Genomic DNA, 12889 nt, shown 5'->3' with positions numbered 1-12889 from the left:
ATAAGAATTTAGAGAAGAGAGCTATCTGAATGGGTTGGAGTGCTGGGGAAGGCTTCGTAGAGGAGCAGGGGCTTGCTTAAACTAGATGGGGAAACAGCATAAGTAAAGATGAAGAGTCAGGACTGAGTCAAAGATAGTAAAATGACAAATGAGGAGAATGTATTTTCTTTTTACATCAAACATCAGACATTTAATCCAACATAGTGAAATATTTAAATTAACGATGAAAACAAATCAAAGTTGCCAATACAGGCTCTTCTAATCATCTTCGTTCTGGATGTGTGCTGATACCAAAATATAATACATAAAAATAATAAAGCACAGTAGGGAAAAGAATTGACTGGGAAATGGGAAAAGAAAACTAGAGTAATGGTAATATTCTATATATTGATACTATACAGGCGTATGCATTTGTTAATACATACTCACAAAACTGCCCTTAAAATGCATTGTATACAAATTATACCTTCTTATTGTATACAAATTATACCTCAATAAAGTTTAAAAAAAATACCTGTACCAGGTAGCAATATTGATTATGGAAAAAAAGACTACAAATTGAAAAAACACTTAATGGTAGATGTAGGCAGGCCAAACTGCTGGAAAAACCAAAAACGAAAACAAACGAAAACCTCTCAAAATGTGGTTACCCAAATAAGATAGGGGTTTTCTCTCTCATTTAACTGTCGAAGCAGGTTCTGCTCCTTGAGGTCATCTAGGAAACCAGGCATTTCATCGTGGACGCTCTGTCATCCTCTGCCAGTGGTCTTAACTTGGAGTCGATGGACCCCACCATGGGAGGAGAATGTATTTTGGGGTGCTTTGAAAAATGAGATTCCAAAAGATGAGGTCAGGAATGGTTCAGGGGGTCTGTTAGTGGTCAAGAATTTCTGTTGTCACTGATTAAATGACCTTTGACCATCCTCAAATTCAAGATTGGGGGTTTTAAAAATTGTATCTACCTATGTTCCTTCATATAAGAAAAACTTTTAGTACAATAAGAAAGACAAAATTGGATGAGATTATTCTGAGACTGAAAAGAAGTAATAACTCAAAGACGCCTAAACAAAGGGAATATTAAATCAGAATTATATTGGATTATGTTCACTTTAAATTTGTTGAACAATTGAAATATGATACTGAGTACAGCTGCACATATGAAATGGGAATATGATTGGCAGTGTTAGCAAATTTAGTTAAAATAAACATAATAAAGAAAGCAGAACATTTGCTGAAAACCACATAGGAAATTGTATACTCTCATCGAAGCTGGACAATTTATCCCTCTTCCGGAAGGAAGATGGACCCTCCTTGATTATATTTAAGTTAAAGTTGGTAGGTGTGGGGGTTGGCATAGACTGGAATAAAAAGAAAAAAGCTAACTACATTACCTTGCTGCCCAGCAAATGACTCAAGCTTGTGTGGATTATTTGGCAGTGGTTCTCAAGATTTCCTGAGCATAGAAATCACCTGGGAAGTTTGTTTAAAAGGCAGATTCCCAGGCCCTAGCCCCATCCATTCTGATACTTGATTGAGTGGGCAGGTTGGACAGACAAGCACAGGGGAAATTTACCTTTATAAACAAATAGCCTGTGTAATTCTGATGTAGATCATCTATGGACCATGCTTCAAGAAACTTCTCTAAAGGACTTACTATCTTTCCTTAGTAAGAATATAACTGGTACCATTAAAATATGAGTGATAGTGAAAAGACTTTTTAAAATTTGTTATGACTGTCTTCAGCTGCAAGTAACAAAAAACACAAGCAACAGTCAGTTTTAGTCTGTTTTTGTCTCAGGCAACAAGAAGTCTGGGGGTAAACAAAACTGTCCAGTGCTGGTGTCTTGCTCTCAGAGATTCTATAATATCTTCAAGGAGCCAGGCTCCTATTTTTCTGCTACCTTTGTCTTAGGGTACAACCTTCACTTTCATGGTGATAATAAGGCTGCTGCACATCAAAATATCACATCTACTCTCCACGTAGGGGAAGAGGAAAGCAAAAGGCAAAGGCCAGATATACTTGTCGCTTTTACAAAGTGTTCACAGGTGCTTTACCAGCAACTTCTACATATATCTATTGGCCAGAACGGTTCACATTGCCACCTTAGCTGCCAAGGGTCTGGAAAAGTAGTAGTATTAACTAAATGTACTATTTCTCTGAAGGGAAAAAAAAAACTCTATTGTTAAAAAAAAGGCAGGGGAGGGGGAAGATATGGGTAGATGGGTAGAAAAATAGAACAATGTCTGTCACAGTGTTTATTGCATGTTAGAGTGTCTATCAGAATATGTCTGTATGTATTAATTTGGATGTTTGCGTGAGCCTAATGTGAGAGTTAAGGTCAACAGAATTGGTTTTCAATTCATTCAATAAATATTTGTCTCCTGGCAAGAGCATGTGAAGATGAATCAGCCACTATTGCTGCCCTTGAGGAGCTCACAGTTTAGCTGGGGAATCAGACATGTAAGTAAATCTGATGAAACCTTTGGACAATCTACCGTGGCCTCAGTTACCTTGAAGTGTTCCCTTCATTCCTAGTGGTGGTGGCCATTTTGTAGGATGTGCTCCCGCCTGCCCACCATCCACCTCACCAGATACATCCTGACCTTTAACCTGGGTCAGTTAATTCTTTCCCTCTCAAAACAGAGAGAGTGTCACTCTCTCTTTGTGTGGCTAAACCTCTAACAGATGAACCTGGTCACTGAGGGACAGCCATGTTTTTTGCCACGGGGACCAGAGAGCAAAAAGCATTGCTCCTCAACAGGTAAATGAACCAGTCACCCAGATAAGAGCAGAGAAAAGACATGGCTGGAGGGAGGGGGTCTCTGCCCTTCCGGTACTAGCTCCTTCCTGGGGCTCAGTTGCCCGCTTGCTCTAGTGTTCTAAGAGTTACTTTGTTATTTTTTCGATGGGTTTCCTATTAAACTAGTTTAAGCTAGATTATCTTTTCTTTCAACCCAGTAATTCCTATTAATATAACAGCAAACTACAGAAGGCAATAAAAGTTATCATGGAAATATGAGCAAAGTTCTATTAGAGCGGAAGGGAAGGGAACTTGATATTGCTAGGAGAAGGCAAGTGGGTGAAAGGGAAAGGAAGGGCTACAGGGAAGAGAAAGAAGTAGTATTTGATCTGGGCCAAGGGGGATGTGGAGGATTTTGCTAAACAGAGAAAAGAGGGTCATGCATGATAGTCTGGAGGTATGCAAGAACGTGATCCATGGGAAGCAGTGCACACAGTGTACAGGGTATGTGAAAGGGGTGAGGCTGACGAGGGCAACTGGCACCAGAATGGTCCTTAGGGTAAGAAAACAAGCATATCTGTTCTTGTCACCATGGTTCTACATGTTTAAGTATAGTAAACGTATAGTAACATATAGCATAGTTAACGTATAGTAAAATTTAGGCTAAAAACAGCAAAATAAGATCAGAGTAATTTGAACTTGAAATAATAGGCAGAGGCAACTCGAAATAAACAAACAAGCTTAAAGAGGAAAATAAAGTTGATTTAAAATATATTTCAGAGAGGGAGGGAGGGAGGGAGGGAGAGAGAGAGAGAGGGAAATATATTTATAGAGAGAATGAGCCTCTATGAACTCAATGCCCAGCTACAACGATTGTCAACTTATGGCTATTCTTATTCCATCGCCATTCCCACTTACTAACCCCACCACTGGTTTACTTTTAAATAAATCTAAAACATCGTTATAGCACACATTGCGTATGACAGAAACAAGTAATTATGAAAACTATTTTCACCACATTAACTGCTATCTGTTATTACCTGATCACTTTCAGGAACTAACCCTGTGGGCAGAAAAAGAGCTTTACTTTCAACACATAGTTGCTTCATTTTAATAGCTCTGGTCTCGTTTCATCATAATGCTGGGTGAAAAGGTAATGAGAATAGGTTTGAAGCCTGCGCTAATCGTCATGCTGATGATGATAGGAAAAGAAAGGCGACCACACAAATGTGACCAAACACTGGATTTTCTCAGTGATATTTACACTTTATAGCTATCCATTTATAGCTGTAAAAACATTATTGAAATTTCTGCAGAAAACTGTTATTACGAGTGTGAATTCTCCAACTCCCGATTCTTTTTTTTATGGGATTTTTAAAAATTTTATTTTATTATTAGTTTCAAGTATACAGTACATTGGTTAGACATTTATATAGTTTATAAAACAATCCCTCTAATTGCTCTTTCTCTCCTCTGGCTCTCCACCTAGCCATTACATTAATGCTGACTGCATTCCCTACGCTGTGCTCCCCACCCCCGTGACCATCTATCAACTCCTAATTTGTACTTCTTTAAACCTTCTCCCCATTCTCCCAGCTCCTAAACCATCACCAGATTGTCCTCTATATTTGTGAGACTGTTTGTGAGATTAATTTGTTCTATTTTTCCCTTAGGTTCCACATATAAATGAAATCATATGGTATTTATCTTTCTTTGTCTGACTTATTTCACTCAGCATAATAACCTCTAGGCCTATCCATGTCATTGCAAATGGTAGGATTTAATTTTTTTAATGGCTGAGTAATATTTCATTATATATATGAACCATAACTTCTTTATCCAATCATCTGTTGATGGGCATTTAGGTTGCTTCCATATTTTGGCTATCGTAAATTGTACTGCCATGAACATAGGGGTGCATAGATCTTTACAAGATGTTTTATTCCCGAAGAGGTCTTTCATAACTTTCCTCAACCAGTTCAGAAGAGAGCAAACTGTACATTTTGTAAGAGCAAGGGCCATATCTTGTTCATTTCTGTATCTCTGCTGTGCCGACATGCATTAGGTATTCCATAAATGTTGAATGAATGAGAGGTGAACTGTTCTGTTATAGCAGAATAGATTGAATTATGATAACATTGATCTCTGGCTATTAATCACGATAAGAAAATATATAAATTGATACTTTTTTGTTAGGTTACTTGGGTAAAGAATTTATTTATAGAAATAAAATCATGTAACCAGATGACATCTATAATAAACACCTAAATGAGAGGTTAAGTAAGTGCTGCTCATCAGCACAGTCCACCCCTTGTATACTTGGCATCCATGTACACCTCTTTTGGATACCTAACTTCCAAATAAAGACAAAAGCAAGATCATACCTCCACTTAACGAAATACAACTATCCCTTGTGCAACAGAAAACGTATTAATCCGCTCTCCCAAAAGCATACAAAATCTATCCATCTTTGGGTAATGTTTATCCTTTTTCTACCTGATTCACATCCTCCCCTTTCATATTCTGTACCTTAAATACTGAGATATAAGTCTAAATACTATTCACACATTGCAGTGTTATTTAGAGCTACCTTCTTCAACTACTGCATTCCTTTGCTCTCAGTAAGCACCTCAACTAGTTGTGATCTAGTGGAGAAACCCAAACCTTTGTTCCTGAAGGGTCTGGCCCTTTAACAGTCCTGCCTATATGGGTTATGATAGTTTCTCACTGACTTTACTCACACAGTAATGTGTGATTCTATGTGTCCCCAGGAGACCACCTGCATTCCAGACATACTCTTCTTTACCCCTATTGTATGGCAGCTTCTCAATTCCCCCTTATTCATCAGGATCAATCACCGCAGCCAGTACAGTAACACCATTCTTTGCCTATTGATTCACTGGCTATGGCCACTTTGTTCATAAGCTCACTGGGCAAGGACACGGATGGCTAGAGAAAGAAGCTGATTAATAGCCACAGGACAAGTCTTCTTGCCCACCTGATTATTAACATCCACCTCTACTGAGGTTGCTCTTTGTAAGCATTCACGTGGAACACAAATATCATTTCACATATGAATAATCAGGTAGACTGCTTGAAATTCTGCCCAGTGAGAAGCATTTCCTTCACATTATCCTAAGAGCCACCTTGGGGTGGGCTGTAGTGCTGCAGTCACCCACTTTAAGTAGAGCCAGCCTATCATACAGGAGCATTCATAAACTAACCCTAAAAATCTTATTCCTTAGTTAACTGATCGCAGGGAACTCCCCATGAAGCCATAGATGCAGGTAGAGAAGGAGGAAGCAGTGTGGTAAGAGTATGGGCGTAGACATTTGTGCTACTTGCTCATGTAAATGACTTTATCTTCAGAGCTAGCTTGAGCTCAACCTCCCAATCTCATACATACCACTTTCAATTGCTAACGGACTACGGCTATGCATGCCCAACTTTATGGCTCAGTGGATGGACAGCTCAGGACGATAAAGTAGTTAATGATCAAGCATTTAATCTTTACCGAGATCCAGTAGCAAGTAAGAGCTGTTTCACCAAGCGAGAGTAGTTATCTGAAGAGGCTAGCACAGCTTTGCTCCCAAATTCCAAAGGTCTATGCTGTGACTCACCCATAGGGGTCTGCCAAAGTCTTCATACAACATTTCTGTCTGCCATGGACACTTTGAACATCATCATGTTTGCTTGGTCTTATGACAAGTAGCAAAGCAGCTTGCATGGTGGTCTGGACCTATTTCAGATCCTTTTCCTGACCTGAGCCCAGCTCAAAATTGGCAGCCTTTCAGGTCGCTCAACAAATGTGTCAGAATAGCACTCCCAAATGAGGTATATGTTACCTCCAAAATCTGTAGAGGTTCATTGGGCATTGTACCTCTTTCTCAGAGATAGGAGGGACCAGGTATTTTGAAAGAGTTATCTCAAATGCTCCAGACCACTGGACTTCTAGAAATTTTACCGAGATGAAAGGCTCCTAAAATTTTATGGGACTTATTTCCAACTCTATGATACAAATGAGCATTGCCAATCTGTCTACACAGTTGCCATTTCCCGTCCATTCGGTCCAATCAACATGATATCATCCATGTAATGGACCAGCACTATGTTCTGTGGAATGAAAAGGTGATCAAAGTCCTGCAGACTAGATCACGACATAGTGCTGGAGAATTGATAGGGCCCTGAGGTGGTACAAAGAAGGTGTATACTGGTCTTTCTGATTGACAGCGCACTGCTTCTAATGGCCTTTACTAACAGGTACTGAGGAAAAAGCATTTGTCAGGTCAATAGTTGTCTGCCAGGTGCCAGGGAAGTGGCTGATTTCCTTCAGCAAAGAAACCACAGCTGGAAGAGCAGCTACAATGAAAGTCACCACATGCTTTAGTTTAAATTAAATTGCTTTCATTCTCTGAGATCCACCAGTCTTCATAGGCCAAATAAGCAAGTTGAATGGGGACATATTAGGAATCGTCACCAGTGCGTTGCTCAAGTTTTTGAGAGTGACACCGAATTCAGGAATTTGGTATTGCTTTTAGGCTACTATACTGTTAGGTAGAAGCAGTTCTAAAGACTTCCACTTGGCCTTTCCTACCAAAACAGCTCTCACTCCATGAATTAAGAAACCACCGTGGGGATTCTGCCAGTTGCTGAGTATGCCTGTGCCAGTGATACATTACAGAACTGGGAAAATAACCAGAGGGTGGTTGTGGGAACCCACTGGGCCCACTGGGAAATAAACCTGAGGGAGAACTCCATTGATCACCTGACAAACACAAACCTCTGTTCTGACTAGTGGACCACAGTGGCATTTTGGGTGTTCAGACGTTAGTATCAGTTTAGAACTAGTATCCAGTTTTCCCTGAAATGTTTATTTCTCCTTTCCCAAGGTATCATCATCCAGGAAAATGACTACAGTTCCTGTTAGAGAAAACTTAATTAACTAATTAGAAGACAATTTACATATAAATTTTTGACTATGTAGCTATGACTTCCAAGGGGACCTGGATTCCCCTTCATGCAAGGGACTCTGGGTCTGTGAACTTGTTGAATTTTGGGATTGGTTGGTTGATATAAATTGGTAAAATAATGCAATTCTTTAGTACGTATCTCACTTCTTCACAGATTATATTCTGTACCTCATCCTATGGGGCACGCTGTAAGTTAAATTTTATCTGGTTAGGACCAAAAAGTCATGGGGATGGGTCCTCAGAGGACCTGTAGTCCCTTGCAAGGGGGAGGCTATTATGAGTTCTTTAGGCAAGGAGAGTCTGTCGCAAATTCATAATGGGATAACATAAAAAAATAAAAATATTAAAGTAATATTGAATTTAGCTTTTCAGATATGATCTGTTCTTTAAAGATAAGATTTCATGACATAAAAACAAATGGAATTTGTCTCTTGATGGTTTCTCACTGACTTTACTCACACAGTAATGTGTGATTCTATGTGTCCCCAGGAGACCACCTGCATTCCAGACATACTCTTCTTTACCCCTATTGTATGGCAGCTTCTCAATTCCCCCTTATTCATCAGGATCAATCACCGCAGCCAGTACAGTAACACCATTCTTTGCCTATTGATTCACTGGCTATGGCCACTTTGTTCATAAGCTCACTGGGCAAGGACACGGATGGCTAGAGAAAGAAGCTGATTAATAGCCACAGAACAAGTCTTCTTGCCCACCTGATTATTAACATCCACCTCTACTGAGGTTGCTCTTTGTAAGCATTCACGTGGAACACAAATATCATTTCACATATGAATAATCAGGTAGACTGCTTGAAATTCTGCCCAATGAGAAGCATTTCCTTCACATTATCCTAAGAGCCACCTTGGGGTGGGCTGTAGTGCTGCAGTCACCCACTTTAAGTAGAGCCAGCCTATCATACAGGAGCATTCATAAACTAACCCTAAAAATCTTATTCCTTAGTTAACTGATCGCAGGGAACTCCCCATGAAGCCATAGATGCAGGTAGAGAAGGAGGAAGCAGTGTGGTAAGAGTATGGGCGTAGACATTTGTGCTACTTGCTCATGTAAATGACTTTATCTTCAGAGCTAGCTTGAGCTCAACCTCCCAATCTCATACATACCACTTCCAATTGCTAACGGACTACGGCTATGCATACCCAACTTTATGGCTCAGTGGATGGACAGCTCAGGACGATAAAGTAGTTAATGATCAAGCATTTAATCTTTACCGAGATCCAGTAGCAAGTAAGAGCTGTTTCACCAAGCGAGAGTAGTTATCTGAAGAGGCTAGCACAGCTTTGCTCCCAAATTCCAAAGGTCTATGCTGTGACTCACCCATAGGGGTCTGCCAAAGTCTTCATACAACATTTCTGTCTGCCATGGACACTTTGAACATCATCATGTTTGCTTGGTCTTATGACAAGTAGCAAAGCAGCTTGCATGGTGGTCTGGACCTATTTCAGATCCTTTTCCTGACCTGAGCCCAGCTCAAAATTGGCAGCCTTTCAGGTCGCTCAACAAATGTGTCAGAATAGCACTCCCAAATGAGGTATATGTTACCTCCAAAATCTGTAGAGGTTCATTGGGCATTGTACCTCTTTCTCAGAGATAGGAGGGACCAGGTATTTTGAAAGAGTTATCTCAAATGCTCCAGACCACTGGACTTCTAGAAATTTTACCGAGATGAAAGGCTCCTAAAATTTTATGGGACTTATTTCCAACTCTATGATACAAATGAGCATTGCCAATCTGTCTACACAGTTGCCATTTCCCGTCCATTCGGTCCAATCAACATGATATCATCCATGTAATGGACCAGCACTATGTTCTGTGGAATGAAAAGGTGATCAAAGTCCTGCAGACTAGATCACGACATAGTGCTGGAGAATTGATAGGGCCCTGAGGTGGTACAAAGAAGGTGTATACTGGTCTTTCTGATTGACAGCGCACTGCTTCTAATGGCCTTTACTAACAGGTACTGAGGAAAAAGCATTTGTCAGGTCAATAGTTGTCTGCCAGGTGCCAGGGAAGTGGCTGATTTCCTTCAGCAAAGAAACCACAGCTGGAAGAGCAGCTACAATGAAAGTCACCACATGCTTTAGTTTAAATTAAATTGCTTTCATTCTCTGAGATCCACCAGTCTTCATAGGCCAAATAAGCAAGTTGAATGGGGACATATTAGGAATCGTCACCAGTGCGTTGCTCAAGTTTTTGAGAGTGACACCGAATTCAGGAATTTGGTATTGCTTTTAGGCTACTATACTGTTAGGTAGAAGCAGTTCTAAAGACTTCCACTTGGCCTTTCCTACCAAAACAGCTCTCACTCCATGAATTAAGAAACCACCGTGGGGATTCTGCCAGTTGCTGAGTATGCCTGTGCCAGTGATACATTACAGAACTGGGAAAATAACCAGAGGGTGGTTGTGGGAACCCACTGGGCCCACTGGGAAATAAACCTGAGGGAGAACTCCATTGATCACCTGACAAACACAAACCTCTGTTCTGACTAGTGGACCACAGTGGCATTTTGGGTGTTCAGACGTTAGTATCAGTTTAGAACTAGTATCCAGTTTTCCCTGAAATGTTTATTTCTCCTTTCCCAAGGTATCATCATCCAGGAAAATGACTGCAGTTCCTGTTAGAGAAAACTTAATTAACTAATTAGAAGACAATTTACATATAAATTTTTGACTATGTAGCTATGACTTCCAAGGGGACCTGGATTCCCCTTCATGCAAGGGACTCTGGGTCTGTGAACTTGTTGAATTTTGGGATTGGTTGGTTGATATAAATTGGTAAAATAATGCAATTCTTTAGTACGTATCTCACTTCTTCACAGATTATATTCTGTACCTCATCCTATGGGGCACGCTGTAAGTTAAATTTTATCTGGTTAGGACCAAAAAGTCATGGGGATGGGTCCTCAGAGGACCTGTAGTCCCTTGCAAGGGGGAGGCTATTATGAGTTCTTTAGGCAAGGAGAGTCTGTCGCAAATTCATAATGGGATAACATAAAAAAAATAAAAATATTAAAGTAATATTGAATTTAGCTTTTCAGATATGATCTGTTCTTTAAAGATAAGATTTCATGACATAAAAACAAATGGAATTTGTCTCTTTTTGAAAGAGAGTTTAGATGTAAATTAGGTTTTGTAGACCAGCCATTCTATTATGAAATCCACATATTTGTGACAGCGATTACTAGGGTAGAAATTACCACTGGCAATTTAAACCCCTATTAGTCATGGATTTTGTGTCACACTGATTTGTGATTCACCTTTTCAAGCTGATATATTTGTAATAGGATGCCGTTCTCCATGGTACTTTTTGTGGGCATTTACCATGAGTGAAAACCTGTGATAATAGGTTTACACTATTTTTTTATATAAATCGGTGAAAAGAACTTGGATCCTTATATCTAGAATGAAGTTATACTTATAGGAGTGTTCAAACCTAGTATAGCAAACATGTTGTGGACACCCATTATATGTCAGCATTGTGTTGGGGTACAGGAAAGATACAACCTTAGGCATAAACTAAGGAGCACACAATCTACATGCAAGCTTAGCAAAACTGTTTAGATTCAAAACAGAAATTGGGCTCTGCTTTATCAATAGAGACAGAAAATAAATTTGAAAAGGATCGAGGTAATTCTGGAAACAATATACCAGCGCCTTTTCAAAAAGAAAAAACAGTACTTCCCAACTACTATACAATTAGAACACATTCATTATTTTAAAAATACGAACAATAAAAAAAAAGAAAAGAAAAATCATCTGTAAGTCCTCCTAGAGTTTTCTCTGGACACGTGCATGTACATATCCAAACAAGTATTCTTCACAGAAATAAGTCTGATAGTTAATGTTTTCCGGAGACCTAGACAACATCATGAGGAATAGTTGATGTTTTTAAAGAACAAGGGAAGGAATTCTGTAATTGTCTTTTGAACCGTCCTCTGATAATTCTGCTTATTTTATTTATGTACTATTTGTGTGTTAATTCTTAGTAAGAGCTAAGACTGAATGTCCACTTTGATGTGGAATTTGTTATATTTGCTCAAGTATGTTTTGCTTAGTGGTTTGAAAGAGAGATTGATTCTGAAAAGCAAAAGAAAAGAAGAATAAATTAATCTTATAACAAACCTGAATGGATTTTGATAAACAACAAAGGCAAAGAAGCCATTCATAAAAACATGCTTAAAATAAAATAAGATCAGATTGGCCTTGTTAGCCTGGGACTGAGGGGGTTCCCGGGACATAGGACTTAAAGTGCTGTAAACAGGGCAGTCTAGGACAAACTGGGATGTCTGGTCATCCTAGACAGAGTCTGGGGTGTTATAGAATATATACTATACACATTTTATTAAAGCCTAAAAGCTGAAAAGCTCTGGATTCTGAAACCCATCTGTCCCCAAGGATTTGGAACATAGGACTTTGGACCTGGATGTGCATAGACTGTCTCCGGAAGGAGACACAAGTAATGGTTCAAATTCTCCTCCCCCAGGAAGAAAACAAGAGGAAGGGAGAGTTTTCATTGCATATCCATTTGCATCTTTTGACTGTGAACCACGTGTATATATCATCTACGCAAAAAATAAATACAGAAAATTATTGGAAAAAAAAAACTGGTCAGCATTAATTTCGAGCCTCTGTGTATCTGCTACAATTAGCTTATTGGTTATTTATAAAATCAATGGTTCTAGTATCACTTGTTCACTTAACGCTTTTTAGCTGTGTCTATAATATTTTTTCTACACATATCCCTTTACCCTCCAGGAACAGCAAGGAAGAGTATAGACAGGCCAAACTCTGTGGAGACATGCTACTTTAAGAGTTTCCAAAGTGACAATTTTGGACCAGACAATGGTTCAGCCTGAGAAGGGGATCCTTCTTGCAAAGGTAGTGGGACTTAACTAGTCGAAGGAAAATGATCTTTGTAACAGCGCTTTCTTAGCGCCAGTCACTGTTCTAAGTACAGGGTGTCTAAAAAGTTAGGAAACAGGATAAACTGTTTTTTAAATCATATGCTATTTAGCGTTTCAAATAATATGTTTTGGTTTGTTTTTAATCTCAAGACATCTTTTCAGTGAAAGGTCTCTAAATTTGAAGCAATAGATACATATGTTAATGTGGGAAAAGTTTATTTCACATATAGTTTTATAGATAAATGTATATA

This window comes from Pteropus vampyrus, unplaced genomic scaffold, assembly GCF_000151845.1.
Source record: "Pteropus vampyrus isolate Shadow unplaced genomic scaffold, Pvam_2.0 Scaffold33, whole genome shotgun sequence".
NCBI classification, from domain to species: Eukaryota; Metazoa; Chordata; class Mammalia; order Chiroptera; family Pteropodidae; genus Pteropus; species Pteropus vampyrus.
This window is presented reverse-complemented; position numbering follows the sequence as displayed.